The sequence below is a fragment of the Natator depressus genome, chromosome 9 (assembly GCF_965152275.1).
Source record: "Natator depressus isolate rNatDep1 chromosome 9, rNatDep2.hap1, whole genome shotgun sequence".
NCBI lineage: Eukaryota > Metazoa > Chordata > Testudines > Cheloniidae > Natator > Natator depressus.
The window spans coordinates 42,429,630-42,456,378 of NC_134242.1; the positions used below are offsets into that span (position 1 = coordinate 42,429,630).

The 26,749-nt window shown below is 41.9% G+C and overlaps 1 protein-coding gene and 1 long non-coding RNA gene across 2 annotated transcripts in view; one reads left to right on the plus strand and one right to left on the minus strand.

The window, feature by feature from the left end:
- The window catches only part of LOC141993447 (pinopsin-like), a 140,967-nt gene that overhangs the window by 104,279 nt on the left and 9,939 nt on the right, over positions 1–26,749 (plus strand). The gene's annotated exons all lie outside the window — the stretch shown is intronic.
- LOC141993450 (uncharacterized) lies at positions 8,470–23,711 on the minus strand. Its single transcript, XR_012640864.1, has 3 exons — positions 23,585–23,711; positions 22,659–22,814; positions 8,470–9,178 (listed from the first exon to the last, which is right to left on the minus strand). It is a non-coding gene; the product is annotated as an uncharacterized LOC141993450 (long non-coding RNA).

The following is a 26,749-nucleotide window of genomic DNA, read 5'->3' on the forward strand; positions in this document are numbered from 1 at the left end:
GTAATTATAGGCCTGTTAGTTTGACATCTGTAGTATGCAAGGTCTTGGAAAAAATTTTGAAGGAGAAGGTAGTTAAGGACATTGAAGTCAATGGTAAATGGGACAAAATACAACATGGTTTTACAAAAGGTAGATCATGCCAAACCAACCTGAGAAAGTTGGTTTCTCCTTCTTTGAGAAAGTAACAGATTTTTTAGACAAAGGAAATGCAGTGGATCTAATTTACCTGGATTTTAGTAAGGCATTTGATACCGTGCCACATGGGGAATTATTAGTTAAATTGGATAAGATGGGGATCAATAGGAAAATTGAAAGGTGGATAAGGAATTGGTTAAAGGGGAGACTACAACGGGTCCTACTGAAAGGTGAACCGTCAGGCTGGAGGGAGGTTACCAGTGGAGTTCCTCAAGGATCGGTTTTGGGACCAATCTTTTTATTACTGACCTTGGCACAAAAAGTGGGAGTGTGCTAATAAAGTTTGCGGATGATACAAAGCTGGGAGGTATTGCCAATTTAGAGAAGGACAGGGATACCCTAAAGGAGGATCTGGATGACCTTGTAAACTGGAGTAATAGTAATAGGATGAAATTTAATAGTGAGAAGTGTAAGGTCATGCATTTAGGGATTAACAACAAGAATTTTAGTTATAAGCTAGGGATGCATCAATTAGAAGTAACGGAGGAGGAAAAGGGCCTTGGAGTATTGGTTGATCATAGGATGACTATGAGCCGCCAATGTGATATGGCTGTGAAAAAAGCTAATGCGGTCTTGGGATGCATCAGGAGAGGTATTTCCAGTAGGGATAAGGAGGTTTTAGTACCGTTATACAAGGCACTGGTGAGATGGTGAGACCTCACCTGAAATACTGTGTGCAGTTCTGGTCTCCCATGTTTAAGAAGGATGAATTCAAACTGAAACAGGTACAGAGAAGGGCTACTAGGATGATCCGAGGAATGGAAAACTTGTCTTATGAAAGGAGACTCAGGGAGCTTGGCTTGTTTAGCCTAACTAAAAGAAGGTTGAGGGGAGATATGATTGCTCTCTATAAATATATCAGAGGGATAAATACCAGAGAGGGAGAGGAATTATTTAAGCTCAGTACCAATGTGGACACAAGAACAAATGGATAGAAACTGGCCACTAGGAAATTTAGAGTAGAAATTAGACGAAGGTTTTTAACCATCAGAGGAGTGAAGTTTTGGAATAGCCTTCCAAGGGAAACAGTGGGGGCAAAAGATCTATCTGGCTTTAAGATTAAACTCGATAAGTTTATGGAGGAGATGGTATGATGGGATAACATGATTTTGGTAATTAAATATTCATAAATAGGCTCAATGGCCTGTGATGGGCTATTAGATGGGGTGAGATCCGAGTTACCCAGGAAAGAATTTTCTGTAGTATCTGGCTGATGAATCTTGCCCATATGCGCAGGGTTTAGCTGATCGCCATATCTGGGGTCGGGAAGGAATTTTCCTCCAGGGCAGATTGGAAGAGGCCCTGGAGGTTTTTCGCCTTCCTCTGTAGCATGGGGCACAGGTCACTTGCTGGAGGATTCTCTGCTCCTTGAAGTCTTTAAACTACGATTTGAGGACTTCAATAGCACAGATATAGGTGTGTGTTTTTTTTTTTGTAGGAGTGGTGGGTGAAATTCTGTGGCCTGCGTTGTGCAGGAGGTTAGACTAGGTGATCATAATGGTCCCTTCTGACCTAAATATCTATGAATCTATGAAACTAGACAACGTAAAAGGGCATTGGTGTGGGAGTTAAAAGATAGCAACAAAGTACTAAGATTTGGATTGCATTAGGACGAATAAAAGAGGAAAGATGTGCTTTGCTGAGAAACTTTTCCCTGGCAAAGAGTCATATGCACACTTCCCAAGTTTATGCTCACCTCACGCCCCATCACACCACTTAATTGCTCACTGAGATTCCTTTTAGCAAGTGAATTGAACATGATGAAAATCATAGAAGACAATATTCAGGTATTTAGAAGCCAAAGCCTGTAGGGTATTTTGTTCACTTGACTCACTCTTACATTACAGACAGAAGATAGGTAACTCACCTTTCCCAGACATGAAGAAGAGCTCTGTGGAAGCTCAAAAGCTTGTCTCTTTCACCAATAAAAGTTTAGCCCATAAAAGATATTACCTCACACACCCTGTCTCATTAATATCCTGGGACCAAGATGGCTACAACAACAACAACGGAAGACATGTTAAACTGTTACCTTTATCTGTCAGAGTTCTGGGAAGTGTTAGAATTCCTGTCCCATCCAATAAGTGCTTAAAGGAAAACAATGCTGCTTGGAAGACAATGTGGCTTCAGAACCAAATTAGCACCTTCATTCTAAAATTCTGGAGCCTGATTCTCACTCACACCACTTGGGCAGTGTAAAAAGGGGCTTAAACTGAGTGCAAGTTACATTTACTTTGCGGTCCCTTTGGATGCTGGAGGGATGTAAAAGGGCCTTAGTATAACGAAAATCAAGCTCTTCGATTTCATGGTGAACTTTTGTGGCTGCAGTGGTGTTATGTCTTCCGCATCACATGCTTGGGGGAGAGGGGGATCATTAGGGATCAGCCAGTTGGGTCAGATATTTTAATTATGACTCATAGCCCCACTGTAGTAAAATCTGTGAGTCATTTCCTGAAGAATATGGGCTTGTTTTTGAATAATCGGATATCTTGCTTTGGGAGGGTGGTATACCTTGTGTGTAGAATTGTGTCTGAAGCTTTACATGTCACATGTAGCCTGCCTCTCTCAATTGCAATTTTTAAAAAAAAAAAACTTTGTTGAAACCATAACAAGAGAGCTGTCCTCTTCAGAGAGCAGCCAGATGTGTGCTGATGAGCATTCAAGGGAAATGCATCACCAGGTTAAATAATTTAAAGATGCAAGTCCTAGGAGGCAGCCTATTAGAGCAATCCCTCCATTTTATCTAGCGTATTTTACAGCTACCCCATGTGTACATAGATGTGGTTGGTTTCAGAGTAGCAGCCATGTTAGTCTGTATTCGCAAAAAGAAAAGGAGTACTTGTGGCACCTTAGAGACTAACAAATTTATTATAAGTCTCTAAGGTGCCACAAGTACTCCTTTTCTTTTTATAGATGTGGTTGTTACCCCTGAGGAGCTAACATTTTCCTTTGTCCTTGAGTTTCACGAAAGGGTTGGGCTGTGCTCTATATATTCTCTTCCTAGAAACAAATCAAGTAGGTGTTAGAGAAGCAAAGCACCTGTTGGTAATCTCTCCTATCTCTATGGCAATAAAAGATTGTTTGTTTCTTACAGTACATTTTCTGGTGTCTTGACCAGTCTAGGTTTTATGTTTCCCAAGTGATGGAACTTCCACCACTTACCTTAGCAAAGTATTCCACAGCCAGCTAGGTCTCATTGTCAGGAGACATTGATAATCATCTTAATTTTTCCCTTAATGTCATCCATTATATCATGTCACCCTCTCATAGGCCATCTTAAATAGTTCCTCACTCTCCTTGGTAGAGCTGATAGGAACTTTTTCACCACAAACAAAACATTTCACAGAAACAAATCTGTTTCCATAAAATTTTTATCAGGAAGATTTTTGGGTCATAAAGAGACTTTGTCTATAGCTGGGTGGTTAGGGTCCTGGCCTAAAATGTGGGAAACTCAGGATTAAGTCCCCATACGGCCTGATTTGGAGTAATGGAGGATGAAAAACTCTGCTCCAAATCTGGCAGAATGGGGGCTTGAACTGGGCACTCTTCATCGCAGGACTGCATCGACCCACTCCTGCAAAAATATTCAAATAGTTTTATTTTCATGCCCATGCAGAACAAAAACTAATTCTGAAACCTCAAAAGTTGTCATGAAACAGAATTGTCATCCTCTGGCCAGCTGTACTCACTGGTGTTTACAGTCCTCAACTGTGGCCAGAACACTATGAGGTCTCCATGCACACTTTCATAGTTGCTTGAGCATATATATCTGGGCACTCCGTAACATCTGCAGTATCTTGATCAACAAACCTGTAATGGGCAGCTGATAGTTTAGCTAATCTGGGCTGCTGCCATTCAATAAAAAAAAGTCAAGTTTTCCCCCTATGAAGCATTTCCTTGTCATTTAGGAGAAGATTTAGTTTGGATCAGAGCAGTCTAGGACTGTAGAGACAGTGGTATCTTGAGGGGGACAGACGTTGAGGCCACTCTGCTTGAGTTTAAGCCAAACTTACATACCACCTCCAGCCTATGCCACATCCTCCTAGCAAAAGTTCTTCCCTTCCTCCCCTGGGGATTCACGTGAGCGGCATTAAATTGCTGTGTCAGTTTGGGGAAAAGAATGGTCCCATTCAATCTTTATCGGTCCTGGCAGGTGCATGAAATGGAGGTAGGAGTCCTGAGCAAGGAGGCCTCAAAATGCCTAAAGCCATTCTGTTGAGAATGGCTCAAAACTAAAGATTAGAAATGGAGTAAAGCTGTCTTGTTATTCTTGCAGCTCCAGGACTGGTGAGCGATACTGTGTCTAGGTCAAATAATCCACGTCAGTGGTTAAACAGCACTTAAGATACCGTTGCACAGCAGTCACACAGTGCTGCCGCTCTGCCCAGTGCTCCAGAGTCATTTTTATCTCTTTTGCTCATTCTTCTTTTGTATTAGGATGATGTGACCCAACATTGGTCAGTGTGATATGGTAACAAAGTTAAACTGGTGTCCATTGTGCCTGGACCAATCCTACAGAAACTACTAACAAATCTCTGTTTCTTCTCCGCTGTTTAGCATTTCACTGGGGAGTTTATACATACGTTGTCAGTGCACTTTGTGAGGTTACTGTGAAATGAAAGACACTTTGTACAAGGTATCTAACGTATGAAAATAACCAGCCAAATATATATAGCCAGTCGTAGGGATACTGTACATACTGCCCCAGGTAGAATGACCAGATAGCAAGTGTGAAAAATCAGGACAGGAGCTGAGGGGGTAATAGGCACCTATATAAGAAAAAGCCCCAAATATCAGGACTGTCTCTATAAAATCGGGACATCTGGTCACCCTACCCCAAGGAGAGCATTTCAGCAGGTTTTCCATTATAAGTAGAAATCCCTGAGGCCAGATGCTCAACAGATGTAAATCAGCATACCTCCACTGAAGTTAATAGAACAATGTGAGTTTATACCAGCTGAAGATCTGGGCCCTGGGCTTTTCCCCCCATTCTGGTCCTTTTAATCATATCTCCCCTTCTTGCTTTAAGAAAATCGCCCTGTATTATTATAACAAGCACATTCAGCGCAATATTTTATAGTTTGTGTTAGTCTTACAGGAGGAATAATTGATGATTGCCCAAATTGTTTAATTACTGCCTATTTTTAGAATATGGAATAAATCCGAAGATTTAAATGAGCCTAATACCCAGGCATGAATCTTTAAGATAGAGATATGGTTGTAAGTATTATCAGAGTGGACTTCCCCTCCCCTGGCATACAAGCAGCACACAGCTAGAGCAGAGCCTTGCACTTTGTATAATGGTTTGCATTAGCATATCAGGATGGGAGCATGGTATATTCCTTCTGCACATGTGGTAAGTGATTAAATAGGGGAGAAGGAAGTGGATAGTCAAACCCATAAACTCTAACACCCCCTCCCCTCTCTTTTTCAGAGTACAGAGAAGACCCAGAGGAAAATTATCCTTCTGCTTTCCTAAATGTAATCCGATCTCTCCCCTCCCAGATTGGCGACTCCTTTGTTCTGTTTACTTTATAGGATTGCCAAAGAAAGAAACAGCTCTCCCTACATCTGCTCCCCAGATATTTAACTCTTCCCTGCCTGATTCACATCCCCCAGACTTGGCAGGAAAGGCTTAGGGAGTGACTGTTATCTTCTACTAGGGATCTGACAACAGACCCTTTATCAATTCTGACAGGGACCCTTCAAATTCGCTTGTTAATGGTCTCTCTTTGCAGGAAGGGATAGTTATAAAAAAAATCTCAATTGCACTGAAATTGATAATGGAGCAGCTGTACAGTGTGTCTGTTCCTGCTCATGACCTGCATGCGCTCCTCAAGTTTTACTTCTTCAGTTTGCTTCTTTCAGAGGTAATTGCTCCACCACTGCTCCATTTATCCTGAACAAGTTATTAAACTTAACTACAGCAGGAAGGCATATCTTATCCATGCATTTCGCAATCATTTGAGCATGGGAAGATGACAGAGGTGCTTGTTTCTCAGCTATAGCAACAAGTATTTGGGATTTAGGATTAATGCATTTGAGGATTTAATTTGAAAAACATACATAACATCTTTAGAAACAATTCCTGACCTGAACTCCCATGTTTAATGAGGTCAGATATTCATCTCTGGTTTCCTTTTACAGCATGGGAGCAGAATTTCAAAATTCATGTGTTACTGTTATACCATAATTTTCCCCCAGTAGTGATTCAGTGGGAGGAAAATTCCTCTGCCCTTTTTTGCATTCAGTACTTACTGACTTTAACAAAAGCATTTAACAAATGGAGTTAAAATGGATGCTTGGGTGAAATAATAGCAACAATCAGGAAGAAACAAGTCTTGACATTACAGCAAGTCACTAACCTAGAGATTTTATTGTGGGAAGCAGCAAAACTTCCTGAAGTTGTAAAGCATAAATTTTATTTTCAGATTTTAGAGTGTAAGCAGGGGACATAATTCATCTCATAGCATAACACGGGTTGTTTAGTAGAAGGCAATGATGTAAGTACATGTACTTACCTCAGAACATAGATCAATCACGTGTTGTTCAGATACTGAGGTTTGGGCAGAGGCGGGAAGTTAGAAGTTTCCACAGGTATCTGTGCGCATTCATCACAAAGAGCTAGATGTCCACAGCTAGGAGCTCGTTCTCTTTGGCTGTTAGGTTTAGGTAGCTGGTAGGAAGGAAAAAACGTGATACATCTGGTGGGATCACTGGCTGGAAGTGGAACAGGATGCGTTTCTGGAATCTGGGACATATGGAATAACTTGGAAATTAACTTGCTCAGATATTAGAGGTCCTAAACACAATGATTAGTTACCATGTACTACAGCCTCCTAAATTGTGCGAGGCTCTTCACCTACATAGGAGAACACAGGCTTGCAATCCAAGGCCCTGACCTGCAAACACAGGCTCGGTCAGCTTTCAGCACAGACAAAAAAAGCAAAAGGCATGGTTTGAAAATGAATGCCAAATATCTATGTTCAAAAAGAACCCTGGAGGATTTACTATTTTGACTTGGCTCATTGTTCTGATGGGATGCAGATCCCAGAGAGCTCTATAGACTGCAGTAATAGCAGGCAGGATGGTCATTATTTCTATACATTACAGCATGCAGATACTAAACTGATGGAGGCTACAGAAAAGTTCAGTTAGACTACAGCACTTAGATGAGTTTTCTTTCTTAGCATGCAGATTTTAGTGAAGTGGAGAAAGGCCATGTTTAAGAAAAAGCCGCCAGAATCATTGCAAACTCATGTTTTAATCTCCTTGCTTTCCTTTACGTTTTCCAAGACATCACAAACCAAACAAATCCAGTTCTCATGTAGCATCAGGAATTCCTTCCCTAGTAAATCACTCTGCATGGGCTCTTCAGATTACTTGGGGCTGCATCCTGAAAGGTAGATTTCAGTGGGATTTCGGTGCCTAAATATCTTTGAGTATCTAGGCCTCGATTTCTTATGTTTAAGGTATTTCTTCCACATAACATGCATTATATTAGGAACATTTCAAATGGCTAAAAGTGAAAATAGATCTATCCCCCACTTCCTTTGGCCCTCCTGCCTTTTCAGAAAGCAAAGTTGGGGTTTAGTTCTTGGGTTTTCCTTCCATTCTGGGAACTCTCCGACCTGTGGATCCCCCACAGATTTGACCTTGGAAACCAACCAGAGTCCCGCAGGAAGAATGCCTCACACCTAAGTCACTTGCCACCTCTTGAGTGGAAGATAATCAAGGGCAAGGATATCATCTTGGAGGTAAGAGGCCTGCTATAGTACTGAAGGAGGTTGTTCAGGATCCTGTGCTGAGAAGAATTTGGTAAAGCTGGAAAGAGTGAGGGGAATTTTGAACTATTTTGTAAAATTTTGGAGCTGAAGCTCAGTGTGTAAGCTGTAGTTGCATTTCTGCTTGCCCTTTTCACCAGCCCAGAATACAAGAGTTACTTTGACTATGGTTAAATTGCCCATACCATATTCTTCTCAATTGGCTCATCTCACCAGGAAAAGAGAGGAAGACAAAAAGTTCCCAACACATAAAACATGTCCAGGATAGAGACTGCAAGAGAGCCTTTAGCTCAACTATATTTTGATTACAACGTTCCTATAGCTTTATGACTTATAAGGGAAAGATCATCTTTGGCAGTCCCATTGACTTCAGCGGAATGATGCCAACTTACAGCAGCTGAGAATCTGGCCCCAAATGTAATATTTTCTCACTGAGGTCCAAATCCAGGAAGGGTCAAATAAGGGAAACTTGGAACATTGTTCCACCCCAAATCCTTTTTTTAATATACATATCAGATTTACAAAAAGAAGTCAATTAAAAATGTTCTGCATGCTACAAAGATCAAGTTCCAGATCTCTGCTTCTACCAGCTCCCCACTCTTCTCTCCACCCACAAACCAATCACCATGAGATATTTGTGATAAGCATTAGAAATGCCAACACTTGGTGCTTAGGTAGGCACTATGGAGACTTTTTAACTAAACAAAGCTTATTAACACTTTCTAGTAATGTGTAAGGCAGCTATTTTGACACCTTTGCCTGCCCTTGGGAGAGAGAGAGAGAGAGAGAGTCCTCCTTTCTCAGTCAGTCCCATACAGTGCTTCAGGGCAAGGCATGTTGTAATGAACAAAATGACATTAATACAAACAGTAAGGGCTAGACCGTGGCTTGCATTCCCTGCCAGGAGTCTACATGCATGGTGACGATCACAAGTCTCGAATCCTCATGTAATTCACCATCATCTGGGAGCAGGACATTATGCCTCCAGACTTCAAGAAGGTCTCAGTTGTCCATGTATACAAATACAAAAGTGACCAAGCAGTCTGTGGCAACCACCATTGTATCTTGCTTCTTTCCATTGCTGAGCAGGACACATGTCAAGTTCTTCTCAAAAGACTGTCCACCATCACTGATATCATCTCAGACTCAGCGTAGCTTTTGTGCATAACGTGGATTAGTGGATGTGCTATGTTGCTGCTCTGCAAATATAGGAAAAAAAGTGCTGTGAACAAAACAGTGACCTCTATATGGTATTTATAGACCTGACAAAGGACTTTGACACTGTTAGTTGAAAGGATCTCTTGAGGATCTAGCACTAAGTTGGGCACCTGCACAAATTCATCACCATTGTGAGCTCTGTCCAGGATGACATGCTGGCTAGAGTGCTGGAAAATGGTGCTTCATCAGACCCTCTGTCCAAATGGCATTAAGCTGGGTTGTGTGCTCGCACCTATGCTATTTAGCATTCTCTTTGGTGCTATGCTGCTTGATTCCTTCAAAGGCTGTAACCAGGGTATTTACATGCAATTCTGCACATGTTAACACCTTCAATCTCCAGCATCTTTGTGCTTGCACTAAGATGATCAACTTACTCAACAGGTATCAGAGGGGTCGCCGTGTTAGTCTGGATCTGTAAAAGCGGCAAAGAGTCCTGTGGCACCTTATAGACTAAACAGACGTACTGGAGCATAAGCTTTCGTGGGTGAATACCCTCTTCATCGGATGCAAAGGATGATTCATTGGATTCTTCGTTGCTCATCAGGGAGTTGATTTTTCCTGTTGAGTGTGTACTCTTAGCACATGCCATTGAAGACATGCAGCATCTAATCGACTGTTTTTCTAGATCAGCAAAGCTATTTGTCAGCCTCAAGAAAACTGAAGTGCTTTATCAGCCTGCTTGGAAATCGCAGCTGATGACACACTGCTTAATGTGGTAGAAAAACAAGCCACAGCTTGTTTACTAATGCCGGGATCAACGATGAAATGACAGCACATTTCTAAAGCCAGGTCTACCTGTGGTCGACTTTGTCACTGTCTGGGGAAGATGAGAGGCATTCGACTTCACACCAAGATTAATGTCTAGTATACAATGGAGTTAAGCAATCCTCTGTGGACATGAAACATGGACATGCTACAGCGGGCAACTAAAGCAACTAAGGCATTTTCACATGTGCTGTCTGAGTCTTATCTGCAACTTCAAGCGGTTGGACAGGCTAGCAAACACTGTAGTCTTGGCACAGTGCTACATGACTAGGGTTGAATCCCTAATCATACAGGACCAACTTTGCTGGACTTGTCACCTTGCACATATGGATGACATGCAACTTCCCATATTTTAAAGACTGCTGAAAATGGGAGCACATATACTGGGAGGCCAACAAAGATGACACAAGGACACTCTCAAGGCTCATCTAAAGGCCGGCCATGTGCATGGGAAGCTGCTGCTGCTGATAGATCAGGATGGTAGTGATCTTGTTGGTCTGCATCTGAAGCCACTGAGAACAGACCAACAGAACAAGCAAAAAAGCGTGAGCGAAGAAAGCAGGATGTGGCAAAAACATATGGCCATGTCCGCCCAACATGCAGACATATCTGCGGATCCCTCATTGGATTTACATTCACAAAAGATGACACACACACACACAAAAAAAGTTACCCTGATACATTGACAACAACAGGAGACTCCAGCAACAGCAGCATTTCCAGCCTGCACTGGATGGAGGCAAGCAGGAGCCATGCTGCTGCTGCTGCTGTCGGATCCCCAAAGAGGAATATTTGAGGACTCATCCAGAATTGAAAATGCTTGCTGTCTCAAATAGGGCCTGAAGAGCAACCCCTTCTTTAGTCTGCTGGCTTGCCCCGCATGCTGTTTCTCTCTCTCGGGAGGAGAGAGTTACTGACAACGGATAATGCTGGCCGACACGGAACTCCCACCCATATTGTGGCTGACCCCTGTGCCCAGCCCAAAGTGGGGGGAAGAGTCTTTGCATACTCCCTTCTCTCACATTGATAAGGACTATAGGGCTCATCAGTACCCATTACATTCAACATGAAGATTCCCACTGATTTCCATCTGGCCCTTGCTTCATTTAAAGTGCCAGGCTTCAGCCATTTTTACTGGAGTCCTGTTTTAAAAACAAGTTACTAGAATGTCTGTTTTTTACTCTGAGAAAAGTGTCTTCATTTTCAAATAACTCAAATCTGACTGGTAGGATTTTGACCAAATTCCATCATCTCCTACCACCGGCTCCCTCCCCCCCAAATTATTTTAGGGAGACAAAGCATGGGACATTTCAACTCCAAAAGATCAGAGGTTTCAGAAAGTGATGAACATGCTTGCACAGTGCATTATGACAAGAAATGTTTTGGAACCTTAAGTTTAGTAGGCACAACCAGCAGCCACTGAATTATTGGCTAGGCTACTACCCAGCTAATCTAACACGCATTTTTGAACATGTCCATTCATGTTAGGGGCTATATATTTTTGGTGCTTTCCCGGGGGTTGATTTCTCCCGCCCATCCCCCCAACACTGATAACAGCTCCCACCCAGGCCAAATTCAAGACTGAGGCACACAAAAATCAGTGGGCCCTTTTTGAAAATGCGTGCCCTGATGCCACGCTTCATTCCCCTCTCCTGGGGTCATGTAGTAATTTTTGTTGTCAGAAGAGGGTTGTGGTGCAATGAAGTTTGAGAACCCCTGATCTAGTTCTAATACAAATGTAACAAGTGGGTTTGACAAACTGGAGGGACTACTATGGTAACAAACACCAACAGCTTTGATTTTTGCATTAATTATGTGTATTTTCCTACTGATCATTCATCTGGAACCTCTGTCCTGATGTTCCTATTCAGGCAAAACTTCAGGGGGAGTTCTCCTGCTGAAGTCTACTCAGTGTGTGGGGCTGCATGCTCAGGTCTTTTGCTACTTAAGTAATAAAAGGGAGTTCATTCTTCGCAGATATTTGGTTTCTACAAGGACATCCAGTGCATAGACAAGGCACTTAGGGGGGAAAGAAACAGGTGTGCATTCAAGCTGAAATACAATAGCATTTTACTGAGTGATTAGAGGCCTGATCGAAACCCCAAAGAAGTGAATGGAAAGATGCTCTGTAAATGCATCAGTGCCACCAGTGACAAGTTTGCCCCCACCCTCTTGAAGAATTTATTGCTATTTCTAAACTTTTGTTCAGAAAAAACTTTGCTTAGTGCCTGGCTGGTAGGAAGATGAACACCTATTAAAAAAAAACAATAGATGACACTTTCCAATTAAAAACATAAGTGACAGATTATTAATTCTAGGCTCAGGTCTTTTTTCTCCACAACTGGTATCCCACTGGCCTCATGCAATGAATCTTTGAATGGAAATCCATCCATTTTAGCTCAGACCAGGCATTCAATCCTGAGTCTTATGAGGGGAGATCACTGGCTTTTCAAGCTTGCCCAAGTTTTCTTGGGCTTGCTTACCACACTTGGACACTATCTTAAAATTGTGTTGCAGCTGTAGCATATTGCAAAATAAGCAGATAAAATACACAGCATCTGCTTTCTCAGTCAGTAATATGAGTTGCTAGAATTCATATTAGACTTTCACTGCAGATGAAATTCACTCCTAGCACATAGCCAGAACAAGGCTTTAGCCCTATGTTGAGGGCGTAAGTGGGACATGAGTGGTGCCTGGGATGTATGCTGGCTCTCCACACAGTGGTGTATTTCATCCTGCCTGTATAATACAAATGTGGGCTTGTGGCACTGCTGCTCTGCATGACACAGGTACAGGACAATGGCCTTGGTGAATTGTGTTAACAAGTCATTATTCAAATCTCTAAAAACAAACAAATACAGATTCATGGTCTCAGAATTTAGGTGCTGTTCAGAGTCTATAAAAAAACTTGGTTATGCAAAATGACAACTTTGAGAAAATGAATGTTAATTGGCAATAGATGGATTAGTACCATAGCCATTTCCTGACTGCCTCTCTTGTGCCATACAACTACACCTCACACAGTAGGATGTGAGAGAGAAAAAAAGTCAGTTGGGAGAAGATTTGGACTTCAAAAAAGATCATGTAAATATTACCATTCACCTGGCAAATCTTTAATTTGTTACTTCCTGAAAACTCATCTTCTACATTCACCTTCTGATGCAATTTTTTTGAAGACTTAAATCATGCAAACATGCTGCAATTCCTAATTACTGTCACAGATCAAGTTATTTATAGCACCCTAAAATATTTTCTTCAGTATAAACAAATCTTTCTTCTGCGGTCATCACCATTATTTTCTTCCCATAAAAATTCCAGGTAGAGCCATACACAGCAGACACCAGTGTCAGGACTATGTCATCTCAGAAAAGCAGAATTTGATTGCCCTGTATGTCATTTTCAGTCTTCAATTCCTCCCAGCCCGTTAAATGGAAACTGAGAGTTGAGGCGAGTTGAAGACTCAAAATGCTGTGCAGAATCAAGGTAATGTTTCCTCTGCTGAAGAATATCTGCTCTGGAGGAAGCCCATGGAACACTCATGAATAGAAGGCAAGGTAAGTAAGAATATGTTCAGTTTTGTCCTTTGCAATTGTTCTGGTAAGAGTTCAGAATCCACGTGAAACAGTAAAATATTGTGGCACTTCTGACACAACAAATAAATCTGATGAAAGGAGGAGAGAGGCCTAGTAAGCCTCGTTTCCTTTGGGGGGCTTTATGGCTTGAAAGGAGGAGAGAGTTTACGTTTGTACAGGTTGTCAGAGCCAACCTGGAAAGATGCAGAAATTACCTTAGTATCAACTATCCACAGTGTTTTCCTCATTGCTCTAGGAAGTACAGTCTCCAGGAGAGACATCATAAGTCTCCTCCTTTCTCGGATACTGTGTTTTAGTCCCGGCGTCTTTACTCCTGAACATCATTATATTTTGTTCTAATACAAACTGTATAATGCTTCCTAGTTTCCAAAGAATCCTCAGTATGTTTGCATGTGTGTTTTCAACCTTTCTTATGGCCATTGCTTCAGTGTAACTCCAGCTTGCCAGATGAGAGTGAAGTTACAGGATATCAGTGTTATTAGTAAAACTAGGTATGGTTAATCTGTGAAATAAGATGTTAAATATTACAAGTCCGGGTTCCATTGAAGTTTATGGGAGTTTTGCCATTGAGGTCACTGGGGCCAGGATTCACCCCAGGCATATTTTGGATATAGCCTTCAACATTGGACATTTCTGTAGTTTATTTAACGTTTGGCAATGACTTTTGGCAAAAGCAATCCCATGGTCTTCTATGCTACAGAGAAGCTGGTTATGAATTATCCTAAATCCCTTGCAGGACTTCCTGTAACTCCAACCTTCTGGGAATGTCTTTGCTTTCAGGCCTTAAAAAAAGATTATGACTAGAATTATATGTTAAGATTTAGGCCCTGAGTTAGCTGCTCAAGTTTTGAAGGATCCACTTATCTCTTCTTATTCAGGGAAGTATTGGTGGGATGAAGTCATTATTATACTGAGCAGTTAAATATCTACCTGAGGGTATTGCATGACATATTAAGAAGCACAAGTAAATCTAAGCTTAAAGGGACCTGCTCCTAAGACCACTGAAATCAAAGGAAAGACTCCATTGACTTAATGAGCTCCGAGTCAGGTTTTCAGAGGTGCCTCAATCTGTGCACCACCTTCCTGTACATTCAATTTGAGCCTGAAAGGTGCTGAGCACTTGAAGACAATGGAAGCTTTAAGCTCTAAAGCCCCTGTAGACACTCAGGACCCAATTTTCACAATGCTCACTAAAGTCAATAGGCGCTGAGGACACCACACAGGACTAGAAACCAAGCAGCCTGCAGTTATCAATACAAGTCAACATGGATGCAGTCAGTCACAAATTGTATAATTTGTACACAGCAGCATGATCAAGAACAGGTACACAAGATTAGTGCACAACTGAAGATGTGTGACGGGATCCCCAGGGTACAGCCTGGAAACGGGGGGCTTGTGCCCCCTTAACCCTCCAGCCTGGGCTGACTCTCACAATGCTTTGCCAGTGACAACAGTGCCTGGAGGGGTTTGCTGCTTATTATTCAGCCACCAGCATGCAGAGGCACACCCAGCTAAGTTGCATGAATGCTCTCCAAACCATTCATGAACGATTTGCTGGTGTTTCCCTGCGTATCTCCCATGCCCCCAGCCTTGCAACCCAGAAATATACCATCTTGCACTGCTTAAGACCTTCTTTTGAATAGTGCAAACTTAGTTTGCCACTTCGTCAAAGGAGAGGGACATGCACCAGCATTTGTAACCTGAATAGATTTCCCAAGCACTTCAGACAAACTCACTGGTAAGGATAAAACATTAAAATAAGTTTGACTATAGAAATATAGATTTTAAGTGATTATAAGTGGTAGGCATAAAGGTCAGAGATAGATACCAAAGAAAATAAAACGTAAGCACGCAGTCTAAATGCTAAACCTTATTAGACTAAGCAGTCTTGGGATCAACCAGTTTCTCTCATCCCACTGGATGTTGCAGGTAGGTTACAGTTCTTAATACACAGGCTGATTTTCCTTCTTAGCCTCAGACCAGTCTCCTCAGTTCTAAGTCTTTGTCTTATCAGCATTCTTGTTGCCTTCAACGGAGGTGGGGGAGGAGAGAGGTAATTGCATGATGCCACTGTCCCTTATTTTATACCCTCAGTCCATGTCTGGGCTAGTATTTTCCAGGCACATGTCCTGGTGGACCTTGACGAGTCACAGACTTGAGCAATCCCCATTGTGTGATGCTTGTGCAACGCTTACAGAATTGTAAATCTCTTGTTTACAACTCCCCTGCTGATGAATAGTTGTTTAACGCCCACAAAGGTGTGGGTCACCTCTTTTGTCGTCTCTGGAGAACTAGCTGTGGCCAACTCACAATGTATTTCAAAAACCATACAACAAAATCTCAACTTCATACACACTAACGATATACATATATTGACAGAACAATGGCTTTCAGCAGATCATGACCTTTCATGAGATATTTTACATGGCTTGCTTTGTATGAAATATCACAACTGTATAGGAGTGATGAATATTGGGGTTACAGGGTGCTACTTTGAGGTACAGTGAGTCACAGGATGATCCTTAGAAAATCTGTCTCTAAATTCCCAACATCAGCGAAAACATGGTCATTGGCTAACAGACACTAGAGTGGAGTTCAGTGGGAATTGGAAATCTTGCCATTGTTTCAGTGAGAGATGGATAAAGCCCCAAGTATCTCAGCAATTTAGTTATTCCAAGCAATTCAGCACAAAAAATTAGCTACTTTGCAGTTTTATGGTTGCAGAGGTTTAGATATCACTTATGGATTCTAATGACTCAGCATCTATTGGACCCAAATATTTCCAATTTGGACCCATCTGTGACCCAAATCTGCAGCCAGTCTTCCTTTCTCCATTTCTTATATTTTCTCTCCCTCCCCCAACAAGTTTTTCCTTACTGTCTTGTTTTTGCCAGAACAAAGAATTTTTGTGGAAGCCATTCTACAATTCCTGCCATCTTCTGCTAACTGACCATCCTTTGACACAGCACTTTCCAAGCACTCCCTGCCAAATAATTTGACAGATGTCTGCTTAAAAACCATCTGTTCTTGGCAGATACTAACATCAAATGCTTATCAGATCCTGAAAGTTTTTGATTTCTCTTATGACTGAAACCAGATCCTGTTTCCCTCTGGATTTAGATGTACACTTGAATCCCATGAAGTTGACAGTTCTTGGGGTTGACAGACAGTTAATATAATGCCAAGTCTGAAAAGTCAGCATGCTGAGACAGTACGTGGTTCAGAAAAGAACCACCAATACCCTGACTGTTCAACTGCTCTTCCTCCTTAAAAGGGCTAAAAAGTTTTGATCTTGCAAACCTAAAATTCATTTGCAAATCAGAGATATTTCTTTAACATCTTGCTATTAACAACTGAGGAAAGTCAAATCTTTCAGGAATTTTCCTCTCACACCAATTTTAAACTACAGTCTTCGTTTACGGATCATGAACAACTTTCCTCTTTTTGGAGACATAGATTCAACAAACAGCATCCAATGTAATGAGCTACCATTTCTCTTTTAAACCTCATTATCTGGTTGATGGATGTATAACCTTCTAATTGATAAGGCTGACACCTAAATCTTATGGTACACTTTAAAATGGCAGATGCGTAACTCATAAGATTTTATTGAATTTTTTTACATCAAAGAATAAGCAGAGACAATATGCAAGGTGTATATTTTGCTGACTGGATAGTTGGATAAAAAACCCAAAATGGCAAGATTCTGTTGATAATTTAAATTACCACATATATGTGGTAATTTATATTGCCTGGAGTTGAGGTTGAAGGATTAAAAGTATTGCCTAATGAAGGAAAAAGGAAGTGACCATGGACCTGCCTTCACTGCAACAGTTAGCTCAATTTTGTACAGGCCAGGCTAGCTCAAGTGAGAGCAACCACAGTGCAAAACACTGGAGTTAAACGGAGTGATTTGATTAGCAGCACAGAATGATTGGTCTGGCTGATGATGCTGCATCCCCACCGCATTACTAGCTCCAGCATCAGCACCCCTTGAGCTTCAGCCCCATTCTCCCAACAGGCTAGCTAGCACCGCTTAACCCAAGCCAGAGATCTGTGTGTGGAGAGGAGTCGAATTGGGGGGGAGGGGGGTAACACTCAAGTTACAACTCAGACTAACTGCTGTGAAGACATACCCTATGGGGGATATGTTTCAGGATTAACCAGTTTATACATTAGTTGGGAGCAATAGCATAAAGCTGTTAGAGCATGGTACTCAATTTGATTGTTCGGCAACGGTATTATATTTATATACAGTGTGAATGTAAATATGTACACCATGTGTGCTTATAATATATCCATACACATCAGACGCATATCAGATCCATCTATGGCAAGTTGAAGGGGGTGTGTGATGGGTTCAGTCAGAGACCCCCCCCCTTGGGACTGTCACCTGATGTGCTGAAATTACCTCCGAGCCCATTTTCCCTGCCAGCTTGGGACTTCCAGAACCCTGGCTTGTTGAGCCAGACACATTAGCCTGCTGCAACTAGACTCAGGGTCTGGTCCATGCCCCCCAAAGCTACAGACAGCTTAGCAGGTTACTGGTCTCCAGTTCCCAATGGGATCCAAACCCCAAATAAATCCATTTTACGCTGTATAAAGCTTATAGAGGGTAAACTCAAATTGTCCATCCTGTATAACACTAAGAGAGATATGCACAGCTGTTTGCTCCCCCAGGTATCAATCACTTACTCGGGGTTTATTAATAAAGAAAAGTGATTTTATTAAGCATAAAAATAGTATTTAAGTTGTTCTGTCACTACTTGAAACCAAGTAAGTCACCAAGCAAAATAAAGCTAAACCACTCAAGTCTAAGCTTAATACATTAAGAAACTGATTACAGGTAATCTCACCCCCGGAGATGTTCAGGATAGGTTGTAGATCCTTGATGATGCTCATAAGCGATGGTTACATAACCACCACCCCGGAGCAGATACCTACATGCCTCCAGCTTTCATCGAGACCACACCACACAATCCATTGTCTACAGCCAAGCTCTACGATACAACTGCATTTGCTCCAACCCCTCAGACAGAGACAAACACCTACAAGATCTCTATCAAGCACTCTTACAACTACAATACCCACCTGCTGAAGTGAAGAAACAGATTGACAGAGCCAGAAGTTACCTACTACAGGACAGGCCCAACAAAGAAAATAACAGAACGCCACTAGCCGTCACCTTCAGCCCCCAACTAAAACCTCTCCAGCGCATCATCAAGGATCTACAACCTATCCTGAAGGACGACCCATCACTCTCACAAATCTTGGGAGACAGGCCAGTCCTTGCTTACAGACAGCCCCCCAACCTGAAGCAAATACTCACCAGCAACCACACACCACGCAACAGAACCACTAACCCAGGAACCTATCCTTGCAACAAAGCCCGTTGCAACTGTGCCCACATATCTATTCAGGGGACACCATCATAGGGCCTAATCACATCAGCCACACTATCAGAGGCTCATTCACCTGCACATCTACCAATGCGATATATGCCATCATGTGCCAGCAATGCCCCTCTGCCATGTACACTGGCCAAACCGGACAGTCTACGTAAAAGAATAAATGGACAGAAATCAGACGTCAAGAATTATAACATTCAAAAACCAGTCGGAGAACACTTCAATCTCTCTGGTCACTCGATTACAGACCTAAAAGTGGCAATTCTTCAACAAAAACTTCAAAACCAGACTCCAACGAGAGACTGCTGAATTGGAATTAATTTGCAAACTGGATACAGTTAATTTAGGCTTGAATAAAGACTAGAAGTGGATGGGTCATTACACAAAGTAAAACTATTTCCCCATGTTTATTCCCCCCCCCCACCATTCCTCACACGTTCTTGCCAACTGCTGGAAATGGCCCACCTTGATTATCACTGCAAAAAGGTTTGCCCCCCCCCCGCTGGTAATAGCTCACCTTACCTGATCACTCTTGTTACAGTGTGTATGCTAACACCCATTGTTTCATGTTCTCTGTAAAATCTATAAAATCTCCCCACTTTATTTTCCACTGCATGCATCCGATGAAGTGAGCTGTAGCTCATGAAAGCTTATGCTCAAATAAATTTGTTAATCTCTAAGGTGCCACAAGTACTCCTTTTCTTTTCACAGTAATTAAATCACTTTTGCATGCCCCCACTCTGCTCCTTGTATTGGAGGTGCGCATCCCCACTGGGAGCACTTGTACTGATTTAACTGAAAGGCAGCAACAGTTGATGCAAGCAATGTGGTGTTTACAATGACACTGCGTCGACCTAAGCACTATGCCTCTCGCGGAGGTGATGTTATTAAATCGGTGTAGTTGATGGTTACATTTTAGCATAGACACTTAGAGTTAGGTTGATGTAAGCTGCCTTATGTCACCCTAACTCTGTAGTGTAGACCAGGCCTCAGAGTGAAAGCAGAATGTATCTGTCTTTCCAGAGTGCACAGACATTTGTATGATTGCTTCAACCACATCCACAACCATTCACCTCTGCTGGGATAATGTGGGGCTTCCACAGTGCAAAGGGGTACATGTCACCCACTGTGGATCATCCCTAGTCTAAGCATACAATAAATGGGGCCTTCAGTTCTAGGGGAACTTGAACTTTCATCGCACTTTTCTAGCTGATCTCTTTTGAGCCACAGTATAAGCCAGCTTTCTACTTGCGAAGATCTTTCTGCTATTATTTTACAATGTTGCCAATTCTTGCATATTTTTCATGCTGCATAATAAGATTTTGACCCCTGCTTGAGCCAGTTTGGGGATTTTGTGAGAAGCACCAGCCCTCACCCCATTTCTAGCCCTGCCCAAGGGAAAATCCCCTCTCATTGGCTCTCTTACCCACTTTCCCACCACCTGGGGAAGGGCAGCCTGTCAGGGTGGCAACAGGATGCAGTCGGAACTGTCCCTCCCCCTCCCGCCTCACAGAGGAATTTCTGGGTCAGGGAGAGAAAGAAGGAGCAGTTGCCACCATTCTCACAGGAGGGAAGGAAGGAGCAGAAAGAGCCTTGCAGATCAAAGCAACTCCACTTCTTCCCCCATGTTCCTTTTCCCCCTCCCCCCACAAGAGGGGTCAGTGTGCTCGCTGCTTCTCTCCCCATCTCTGTGCTCCAGAACTGGGAGAAAGGGGTGAAGAATCCCTGGACCTACAGAAGGAGCAGGTGTGTGCAGGGAGGTCACCCGGCCCATGTGGAGCATAATTAATTGCCGGGATACAGGATGGGCAGATGTGGGACAGAGTGGGAGGATACAGAATTAAGTCATTACTCTAAAATTTGGGAGAGTTGACAATACTAATGGATACATGTATTGGGGATGCTCAGGGGGAGTTTAAAAAAAAAAAAAAAAGACAGACCAAAACCAATATAACCTTAAACAACTTCAGGGCTTTTGGGCCAATCTCAGGATTTTTTGGAGTCTGACTTGAGATATTTTACCTTTTGGGGGTTGGCGGTACTATGTTAGTCTGCATGCATTTGCTGTAGGAGGGTTTGCGGAACGCTTTGATTACTGCTTTTGTTTCAGTGTGGTCCTTGGTGCTCACTTTATTAGTGATTGGATGGCTGACATGTTCATTTGCTTCTTGTAGAGTTATCACTTAGATAGGAAATGGATAGTGCTTATTTTCTGGTTCTGTATTGGCTGGTAGCGGAGTCTGATTAATAGTTTTGCTAACTTTTTCCTTCTTCTCTACTTTCAGTCTGTTATCTCACAAATGAATTTGCCCTGTTTGGAATTAGTTTGCTTATGCTAATTGCAGATTTGCAGACTATGAACAAGATCTGAGAACACTTCATCTTTCAAATTGTATTGAATATGTGGCATTTCTAGTTGTTAAATTACCTGTTTTTGAAATGCAATAAATAGTTTGAATTGATAGCAAGTGTTACTTCGAGAAACATTGTTCTCACAAAAAAATGAGACCTTCCTTGATGTTGGTTCTTGAAGGAAAAATTTTTGGCAGTTATTTCCAAAACTGTTCATTACATTGAAAAATTAGATAATGCTATATAGGCAATCCATTTATTTAATACAAAGCTATAGCAAGTGGATATTGAGTTTTTCTACTATGTGACAATGGTAAGAGTCACTTTCTTCTGACAGCGAACTAAGAACTATATTACAATAAGGAATTCTCCCTACATTTACTCACTGTGTGCTTCATTGTAGAACTTTTCCCAAAATTTTCTAGCCCTATCCTGTCTGGCTTCCTGCTAAGTAGAGATTTTAAAATTGTATTAAAGTGAATGTTTAAAAAATTATATAATACATACGTTGGGAAAAGAGTGTCTGTACATCCGAGTATAGTTTTTATATTTGTGGATAATCTAAAGTTAGTTTTTAAAAACTACATAATCAGCAATAACCCAAATTTAGGTGAATAGATTTAACAATACAGTTTGGATATTAGAATCTGAATACTTGGGTACATCACTCATGAAAAGTTGTACAGGGATTTGGTTGTGGAAAGCAAAATATATCAATGAGTGGAGATTGTCCCTCAATAATTGAGAATTAGGTTGGTTGTCTATTTAGACAACACAATCCATGCAGAAAGTATTTGTTACTTTCCTGACTGTGCTTCTCATTGGCACTCCAGCTCATCCCTCCTGGTATTGCCAATGTCCAGATTGCATCAAACATACATCAGACTTCTCTCTCATATGGAACCAGCTCACAGGTCATTGTGGACCAAGTTTATGTCACTAAAGTTGTGTGCAGTACTGCCTAAAGCCTGCTGTGAAAGGAGTACCTAAGTGAGAGAGATTTACAAATGTTGGGCTTCTTGCAGAGAGCATGAAGCTCTTTTAAACATCCTGGGGCCTTTTTAAATACCAGTTGTGGGCTCCTGGCATTAGGGCCTGATCCTGAGAGATCAGGAGTGCTTTCAAGTCCTATCGACTTCATTAGGACTCGGGGATGTTTAACACTTCAGGAGGCAGTCACTATCATGCAGGATTATGCCTACGCTAGGCTAGTTTGGGCAGAAGTGAATTCCTTCCTGGTGACCATACCTAGCATCTATTCTAGGTCCTGCTCCCTCCACACAGTTGTATATGGAGTTTGTTTGTCCAATTCTTTTAACAAATACTATTTGAGGACAACTTACCTGAAACTTCTGTTAACATCTGAAGTCATGGCAAGGGTCAAATTGGTAGCTGTTAATCCATCCACACTTCTCGGTACACAGTTTGAAAAATCTTGTTGAGTTATTTGATGCTATTATTTAGTCCCAAATGCCGATGTTCACTTCACCACTCCAATTCTTTAAAGATAAAAAATAGATTTCAGTCCCTTTCAGATTTCAAAATACTTGAACTGATTTTGTCCCATAATGTTCAAATACAAGTGCCAGATTTTAGGAACCTTAACCTAGTCAAAGACTCCTAAAAAAGTGATCTGGTTTTCAGAGTTATGAGCATTCATAGCTCCCATTGAATTAAATTGGATAATAGTTTGAAAATTGTCAAGGTGTCTCAGGACATGCATTTCCATCAGATATTCCATAGGGCTAGAAGAACCTTGACGTGCACTTTATTGAAGAGAGATCCACTGAGGAATGGAAAGGAGATAAAATAGCATAATTGTGGAAAATGCTTCCTGTGCAAGGTTCCCACACCCCCTACTACAAAGGAAATGTTTTGTTTCAGATGATGTAACATAAGGTGGCACAATGCATTCCATATATTGTTCTTCCCTGGCATGCATGGAAACAAGGTATTTACTGAAGAGAAGGGTTGGATGAAAACTCTGTCCAAACTGTTCTGACAAAAAGTCGGTTTTTAAACCCAATACATTTTTTCCATTTTCTCTGACCCCTCTCCAATCTAGTTCTACTGGAGCAGCAGCATTGAATCATTCACAGAAAGGCTGTTACAACTTTCTATAGTTGATGGCTGAGCTGAAGTTTTTCAAAGCTCTCTAAGGGAGCTGGAAGCCTAATCAAGCCTCCAAATCCTTTAGGAGGTTTTGAAAATCTCAACCCAAGCAGATTATACATATCTATTTACTCCCTGTAGCAGATGGAGTACTCACCGGCACGGCGCCTCCTGCTGGTCAGCTCAGGAATTAGCTCTTTTCCAGCTTTGGAGCACCCTCTGCTGGCTGGTGTCTCGTCTGCCTCAGGCCCCCATGTCCCTCCTAGACCCTGGTGCCCCTTTCCTTTGGGGTTCTGTCCCATCATACCCCCACAATTTGTCTCCCCTCCCAGGGGAACCCCCAACCCTCTAAGCCCACCTTGCCTCAGTGGCTACTGCCAGTCATCATCTACCCCCTTTCACTGGGGCAAACTGCAGTCTGTAATGGCCACTCATCACTGGCAAGGGGGTAGGACCTGCGGCCTTTGCCTATCCCCAGGCTACTTTGCAGGCCCAGTACCTTTCGTAGGCCTTCAACAAGGCCTGCAGCCTGGGGGTTTACTAGGCTGGAGTTCCCCAGCTCCCTTTGCCTTTCCCCAGCACTGCTCTGCTTCAGGTACCTTGCTCCCAGGCAGTTAGCCCTTCCCACTCCAGGGCTAGAGTGAGTCTCTGTTTGCCCTCTGGCCTGGCAGCTCTTTTATAGGGGCCACCCTGGCCCTGATTGGCTGCCTTCCAGCCTTTTCTTATTGGCTCTCAGCCCCAGCCCTCTCCCAGGGCTGGCCTTTAATCCCCTCAGAGCTGGAGCGGGGTGACCACCCCACTACACTCCCTCATAAGTGATAGACTGCATGCTAAGATTACAGATTGAATTTTTCAAAGCAACCAAAGTGCTTTGGAAACATCTTCCATTAAAATTGATGAATGATGCATCTAAAATCACCAGAAATGCAAATCTGAAAGTCTCAACCATCATATGCACATAAGGAGAGGCCAACATTCAGCTTTAAGGTCAATTGAGCTTTTATACAAAATTGATTCCAGATTAGAGTCAAATTTCATTCTCATGAATAGTACAGCATAGTTGATTTGCAAGTCAGAGCTTCTTTAATTCACTCAAGAATTCAGTAACTGGACAAGAAATGGAAGGATGGAAAAGAATTAATGAGCAGCCATCAAAGTTAACATTTCTTTTCTAGGAGTATAAATTAGATTTTTGCACACTTGTTTATCACTCTTGTCTGTGGACAATGGAATGCATTGGCAGGGAGGATTTGACCATTTTCGGAGTCCATGATGCTGCTAATTAATGACAGAGGTGCAAATGTTCATAAACCAAGAGCTATCCTTATAACAATGAATCAGTTGTGTAAAACTGATGGCAAAAATTGAGTCCACAGAAGCAGAACACTAAACACTGGAGGTGGATGATGGTGTACACATAGTGGAATGTGTTGAGGAAGTGACAAAGAGTACATAAAATGGGAGAAGGGATGCTACAGTATTTAAAACAAAAAACAAACAAAAAAAACACTATTCATTATCAGAGCTAGGAGGAATTTTTCAGCCAAATTCTCCCTCGTGCCCCCCCAAAAGCAGATTCCAGTCAACCATAAGATTTTGAAAGTGTGTGTTAAATGCACCAATTTTTTTATAAACCAGAAAAAAGATTCTGAAAAAAAAAGTGTTTCATTTTGATGTTTTCAGAATGAAATGTTTTGATTCTCAGTGATTTTGTTTAAAAAAAAAAAGCAAATTTTAAAAGAAAGTTTTTAAGACTCAAAACAAAACCATTTTGTTTTGTGTTCACCCCAAAATTTTCCCCCAAATTTGCCCAGGAAAAAATGAAAAAACCCCAAAACCTCAATTATTCTTACAGCTCTATTCCTTACAGCTTCATTCCCCTCCACCTTATCCCCTATTCCTCTCCTTCCCCCTTCCTCTAGTTTCTGAACCATTGTAATCTATACCCAAGACAGACTGATACAGCCAAATAAGATAAGATGACAGACTGCATACGTAAAAATAAGTCAGGACTCCAGCCCATTGAATCATAGCTCAAGTAGGAAGCTTTGCTATCTTGTACCATATGGCTGGAGCAGGAAGTTGAGAATGTTGCTCAGATGCAGATATATCAAGTCTGATTTCACCTGGCTTTACCACGGTACCAGTACTAAGGACTGAACATACCAGTTTAGCAGAGATGATTTAACTTGAGCTACAGTAAATCCTCACTTAAAGTTGCCCCGGTTAACATTGTTTTGTTATTAGGTTGATGATCTATTAGAGAACAGACAGACATGTTTAAAGTCATGCAATGTTCCGTTATAAGGTTGTTTACCCTGTTCCGCTCGCCCGGCACTCCTGCCAGGGAGCAGGGTAAGGGGCTTGCCCACTCCCTGGCAGGAGTGCCAGGCGGGCAGAAAGGGGTAAGCCCCCATGCCCCAAACCCTCTACACCCCTGCCTCTACCAAGCTTTACAATCATCAATCGGTGAGTACAGTATTAAATTGTTTGTTTAAAATTTAAAAGACTTATACTGTATATGTATATAATGTCTTTTCTCTGGCAAAAAAGTTTCTCTGGAACCTATCCCCCCATATTTACATTAATTCTTATGGGGAAATTGGATTTGCTTAACATTTGTTCCTGAAAACTAACTACAATGTTAAGCGAGGAGTTACTGAACTTCCTAAGAGGTATCAAGCACTTACTAAACATTTAGGGAGCTTTAATAAATGAACTGAATATCTGATAGTTTAAAGCTAACACAAACAAGCAATAGTGAACGACACTTCATTTCTTAAAAGGAATACATACAGCTGTTTCTAGACTGGACACCACACGCAACCCTACTAACTTTTGCACACTGCAGCAAGGTGGCATGAGATGCAGATGTTGTCCTTGGGACAGTTAGTAAAATAGCTTATTTATGTTCAACCAAGTACCAAAGCTCTCCTAGTACTTCCAGAACTTCAGCAATTGACGGTAGCTGACACTCAAAGACTTTATTGCACCCAGATATGGTTCTGCCACCACAGGAAGCAGACAAATCCATTCAAAGCCAAACAATCGTAGCCACAAAGAAGACTGAAAAGTCTGTACAGCTGGCAACTAGATTATTCTTAGTAGAGGTATACTGGGTGGACCAAGCTGTCTACCTCTTGGAATAGCAAGGGTGATTGATGGAGGTGAAGAAAATCTTGTCTCCTGCACAACCATGGCTTACTAGTTCATAAATTCTTTACACTGCAATCATTTGGTCTCAGACCAAAATACACCCTCTCCCCCTTACTTCAGCTATATTACACCTTGCCTCATCGGTCACAAGTCACGTGTAGAACTG